We start from the raw sequence: 6,381 nt of genomic DNA on the forward strand, positions 1-6,381 counted from the left end.
CAGCAGAGGAGTATCCCTAAATCACAAGAATAAGACTTCTCAGACAGTAATTCCTTTTCCCTGATAACTTTATACTGAAAAAGTAGTAGATAAACATGCATATGTGATCCACAAGAAGGTGCTATATGAGTAAAGAACATGAAGACATGTTTAACATGGCTGTGCTGAATTTTCCTGCCCTTCTCTCTCCTTCTCCCACCTGCAGACCTAATCTTGCCAACTCAAACCTTTTGGTCACCACCCAATCAACTGCACTCCTCACTTCAGGACTGGATAAATATTCCTCATTAAAGTCATTCTCTTAAACCCGTAGTACTTCCCCTAAGGTGTTCCCTGGGAAAGAGGAAATACTTGAGAAGAGCACATAAAGTCAGGAATACTGGCATCATTCACATGTCTATTTGAAATTTGTGGATTTTTAAAAAAAATCTCATCAGTCCAAAGTTAACCTATTTGAAACTGACCACTGAGAGTTGGCCTCCTGTCTAAAGGTTGAGCTGTAAGTAAACAATCTAAAAAAATGTAAAGACCTTGTTTTTGATAAGACTGTTCAAAGAAAGTCTTTTGTGGGTGAAAGTTCGCTAGGCTGAAATAATAAAAACATTTGAGAATGGAATATGGCTGTCACTCGTAAAACAGGGGGTCTTACTTCACCTTTGCTAGCCTCCTTCATGAGAGAACATGGACAAAGCTTGGCTCACCTCTCACAATATTTTGCAAGTTGATCTGTGATATTAGGGCAGCCAACTAGAAGATAATATGTTAAGTAGTTGGGCATTTATCTAGGTCTAGGAAAACTGGGAACATATTTCAGGAGATTGGTCTTTACTTGGCAAATAACCTCCTAAATCACCTTTAATGATTAAAAAGCAAAAGGAAAAAAGTAGGAAGAACTTTCCCATTCCCATGGCTCTGTATCCGTCTTGCTACACATTACTATAAAAACTGTAGTAACTGAAAAAGAACTGATAAAAGAACTGAAAAAGAAGATTGCCTTTCTGATTCATCTCCTAATTTAAACCTTACTTTTCAACCTTTAGTTTAAGAGCTAGAAAAACAAATCCAATCCTTCATTAATGAGCCCTAAATTAGAAGAGGTCAAAATTAATAACTATTTCAAGAGTGTAAAGGTATTACATGCCCATGAGTTCACCTATGTGTTTCAATTAGGGCAACCATATGCCCTGAGTTATCTAGGAAGGTCTAGATGTCATATATTTTATCTCACAAGTCCTTTACTCCTCAGATAATGAAGTTCAGAAATTTTTCAGTTTGGAAAATATTATTATAACTGTAGCTTCATAAGCTCTGTTAACAATACTGATGAGCAAAGCTATTTTTGGCTGAGTAAAGGTTGTTGAAGAACAAATAGTCATCCTCCATTTCCTTATGACGTCTTACCAACATAATAACAGTCATATCCCCTATATGATTTTAATGTACGCCAAAATAGGGCTTATCATGATTACAGCTAGAATTAGCCTGACTCTCCTTACTTTAGTGTAGGTGGAGAAAAAAGGAGGGGAGTATTGGTCTATGTCCCTTGTGAATTGTTTCCCTAGTAGTTGGAAATTGCATGCTCTTCCCAGGTGCCCACTACATGGCATGCTCTCCTACAGCCAAGAGCTCCAGCATGGGTTCCCCTCTCACTCAATTGTAGATCACTGTCCCAAACTCCTGGACACAGTTCTTTTGTAGGATACCGTGCCCTCTGATGGGTATAGTGTAAGAGTAAATGTGAGGCAGGGCACACTTCTCTTTCCAGTTTCATCCCTTTATTCTCCACACCTCCCCTGTACAAGGTAGTGTAGGACTATTAGACTTAGTGAACTGTTGAAGTAATTTAAGGAAATCACAGTGAAGGGAGGGGAAAACAAACTGAACGCAAAATCTGCTAGAATTGCACAACTCACACTGCATTTGATAGGTAGGTGCTCTATTTAAACTGCCTTCTTAGAAGTCCCATCAAGACTTCCACTTAGTCTCATTAATTAGGAACTTAGAGTCAGGGCCACACAGACCCACTGCTTTAAGAGTGAAGTCCGTATTCCACTCTCAAATTCCTCACGTCACTATGGTTTCAGCCTGGTGAACTTTTGCACAAAAGACTCTACAGGGGAGGCCAGCAAAATCAGTCTCCTGCCTCCCAACCACCACCCTAAGAGGAAGTCAAGTGTTAGAGAACAAAGCGAGATTAGTGACACTAATTGATCAAGTTATATATACTTTTTGTACATCCAAGTTTTAGTGTATCAATGGTAGTCCTGCTAAATGACTTTTCTGATTGTCCCAGAAAAGCCAACAAGACATTACACCCTTCCCATCAACCCTGCCATTGCCCAAGCCCTAGTCATTACCCACAGAGTTGGTCTCATCCTAGGAACTATCTCTTGCCTCTCCCAGTGGTTCATTCTCCAAGTCTGAGTTATTTAGTCAAAAAACCCCAAATGTTCAAACAGCTCTCACAAACCAGTCATGGCCTTTGGTGCTCCAGTCCCACAGAACAGTGCAGGTGGGTACATGGACCCTCCAAGGGTGATCCCTGTTTAAGTCTCCTCACCACTGTTAGTGGCAGATATACCTTTTTATTCTTAAAATTGTCCAGACAGTTGGACAATTTAGAAATGTTGGGGCCAGGCATGGTGGTTCATGCCTGTAATCCTAGCACTCTGGGAGGCCGAGGCAGGCAGATCGTTTAAGCTCAGGATTTGAGACCAGCCTGAGCAAGAGGGAGACCCCATCTCTACTAAAAAAATAGAAAGAAATTAGCTGGACAACTGAAAATACATAGAAGAAATTAGCCGGGCATGGTGTTGCATGCCTGTAGTCCCAGCTACTCTGGAGGCTGAGGCAGGAGGATCGCTTGAACCCAGGAGTTTGAGGTTTCTGTGAGCTAGGTCGACGCCACAGCGCTCTAGCCCAGGCAACAGAATGAGACTCTGTCTCCAAAAAAAAAAAAAAAAAGAAATAAAAAAGAACAAATAGAACTGTTGGAACACACTGATCCGAATTCATACACACAGACACACCTTTGAAGAACAAATGTTAATTCACAGAGACAATATAAAATCTAAACCAAAGCTCTCAAATGAGAGCTGCCTATGAAGTGACTCCAGCTTGATTAGCATGATGTTTTGTTGTTGTTTTTGTTGTAGCTGTTTTAAAATTATTTTTAATGTCTTTAGAAGGGGCATTTCACCCCAGTCTCTACTCCTCCCTATTGTATTATATCCAGCTGTTTCACCCATTTATAGTATTGGCCTGTCCTCTGAAAGCATTTGAGTTTGAGATCCCTGAACCTAAACCCGTAGAAGGAAAATGCATACTTTCCTAATTGCCCTGTAATACATCAACATATTTCCTTTTTCTCCTTCTGCTTTTAAACTATGCCCCTTGGATCTTCAAGTCATAGGCCACTGACTATTCCCAAACCACGTCAGATTTTCAAATGTTTATTTAAGGGTCTAGGTCAGTTCTTAGCAAGACTTATCCTCTTCCCCAACCTTAGAACTACTGGAGATGGAAGGGAGGTTCTTCAGGCCGTGTGTTGGTAGTAATCATTTTCCAAGTCCTTCCTTAGCATTAATACTCCCTGCTACTATTTGGAATATTGATAATTGGGCAGTAATTCCTTCAGGATTTAGTTTAATCATTTTTAATTTTTCCCTATTGTGTGGCCAAACATTTGAATTTGTTCAACAAATATTTATTGACCACCTACTGTGTGTCAGCCATGTGTTCTAGGTACAGGGAATAGAGCAATGAACAAAACAAAGCTCCCTTCCTGGCTGGGCGCGGTGGCTCACGCCTGTAATCCTAACACTCTGGGAGGCCAAGGCGGGTGGATCGCTCAAGGTCTGGAGTTCGAGATCAGCCTGAACAAGAGCGAGACCCCGTCTCTACTAAAAAAATAGAAAGAAATGATCTGGACAACTAAAAATATATATATAAAAAATTAGCCGGGCATGGTGGCACATGCCTGTAGTCCCAGCTACTTGGGAGGCTGAGGCAGAAGGATTGCTTGAGCCCAGGAGTTTGAAGTTGCTGTGAGCTAGGCTAACGCCACGGCACTCTAGCCCGGGCAACAGAGCAAGACTCTGTCTCAAAAAAAAAAAAAAAGCTCCCTTCCTTATGAAGCTTAATTATATTCTAGTAAAGGAAACAATTTCAGTCCCACAGTAGACAGCCTGTTTTTAATGTCTGGGATGCTGAAGATTTAATAAACTCTGGCTTTAATTCAGAATTATTTGTCTCGCATGTAATCTCTTCTTTTTTTCTCATTAAACTTTGTTTTAATGGGTCTCAAAATTCTGTGACAGATTTTTGGTTGTTTCCATTAAAAAGTACTGATTTTAAAGACTAATAACTTAAAACTGCCACCCAAAAAGAAACAAAAGTGGTCCACAAAACATTCTCCTTTCCTTCTGAAGGTTTTATGATGCATTGTTATCAACAACCAGTCTTTTACTATTAAACTTAAATGGCCAATGGAAACTAACAGTTCTGAGACCGTTCTTCCACCACTGATTAAGAGTGGGGTGGCAGGTGTTAAGGATAATATTCATTTAGCCTTCTGAGCTTGCTGGGCAGATTTGGTGACCTCACCAGCTCCAGCAGCCGTCTTATCCACTGCTTTGATGACACCCACAGCAACTGTTTTTCTCATATCGCGAAGAGCAAAACGACCCTGGGGAGGATAGTCTGAGAAGCTCTCGACACCCATGGGCTTGCCAGGAACCATATCAACGATGATAGCATCACTAGATTTCAAGAATTTAGGGCTATCCTCCAGCTTCTTTGCAGAGCGGCAACCATTCTTTTCCTTCAGCTCAGCAAATTTGCAGGCAATGTGAGCTGTGTGACAATCCAGTACAGTAGCATAGCCAGCGCTAATTTGGCCTGTATGGTTCAGGATAATCACCTCAGCAGTGAAGCCTGCTGCTTCCATTGGTGGGTCATTTTTGCTGTCACCAGCAACGTTGCCACGACGAACATCTTTGACAGACACATTCTTGATGTTGAAACCCATGTTGTCCCCTGGAAGAGCTTCACTCAAAGCTTCATGGTGCATTTCAACAGACCTTACTTCAGTTGTGACATTGACTCGAGCAAAGGTGACCACCATATCAGGTTTGAGAACACCAGTCTCCACTCGGCTCACAGGGACAGTACCAATACTACCACTTTTGTAGACTTCCTGGAGAGGCAGATGCAAGGGCTTGTCAGTTGGACGAGTTGGTGGCAGGATGCAACTCAGAGCTTCAAGCAGTGTGGTTCCACTGGTGTTGCCATCTTTCCAGGTAACTTTCCATCCCTTGAACCAAGACATGTTAGCACTTGGCTCCAACATGGTGTCACCATTCCAACCAGAAATTGGCACTAATGCTGCTGTGTCAGGGTTGTAGCCAATTTTCTTAATGTAAGTGCTGACTTCTTTAACAATTTCCTTGTATCTCTTCTGGCTGTAGGGTGGCTCAGTGGAATCCATTTTGTTAACACCAACAATTAGTCATTTCACAACCAGTGTGTAAGCCAGAAGGGCATGCTCACAGGTCTCCCTATTCTTTGAGATACCAGCTTCAAATTCACCAACACCAGCAGCAACAATCAGGACAGCACAGTCAGCCTGAGATGTGCCTGTAATCATGTTTTTGTTAAAGTCTCTGTGTCCTGGGGCATCAATAATAGTCACATAGTATTCGCTGGTCTCAAATTTCCACAGGGAGATATCAATGGTGATACCACGCTCACGCTCAGCTTTCAGTTTATCCAAGACCCAGACATATCTGAAGCAGCCCTTTCCCATTTCAGCGGCCTCCTTCTCAAATTTTTCGATGGTTCTTTTGTCGATCCCACCACATTTGTAGATCAGATGGCCAGTAGTGGTGGACTTGCCCAAATCTACATGTCCGATGACGACGATGTTGATACGAGTTTTCCTTCCCCATTTTGGCTTTTATGGGTGGTTTTCACAGCACCTGTGTTCTGGTGGCAAACCCATTGCAAAAAAGCTCTTGCATGTAATCTTACGTGTACATCTTTCATGTAATCAGGAGGTTTTTATCTCAAGTAAATTAATTGCATATTGTCAAATATCCATTAAGTAGTAAAATGTTTGAATGTAACTAGTCTTCAACTAGTTAGCTCAATAGATAGATAAAGGTAATAATGATATCAAGGATATTAACTCTTATTCTACATATAAATAAGTTAATAACCCTCTGTCTCATAGCCACAGACCACTTTGCTTACCCTGGCTGTCCTCCTTCAGATGCTCACAGTTAGAAACAAGAGAAATCAGGGAATGATATATTAGGTGTCAATTAGCATCACTGGAAGGACAGCATCTACATACTGCTTATGATGTTTAAAGAGGTAGCC

General features: G+C 41.4%; 1 pseudogene across 1 annotated transcript; it reads right to left on the minus strand.

Annotated features, from left to right (window-relative positions):
* Positions 1-4,276: 4,276 nt before the first annotated feature.
* On the minus strand, positions 4,277-5,983 carry LOC105810602 (annotated as a pseudogene). Its single transcript, XR_001137504.1, has one exon. The product of XR_001137504.1 is annotated as an elongation factor 1-alpha 1 pseudogene (transcript).
* Positions 5,984-6,381: the final 398 nt, after the last annotated feature.

Source organism: Propithecus coquereli, unplaced genomic scaffold (genome assembly GCF_000956105.1).
Source record: "Propithecus coquereli isolate 6110/MARCELLA unplaced genomic scaffold, Pcoq_1.0 Scaffold215, whole genome shotgun sequence".
Lineage (NCBI taxonomy): Eukaryota > Metazoa > Chordata > Mammalia > Primates > Indriidae > Propithecus > Propithecus coquereli.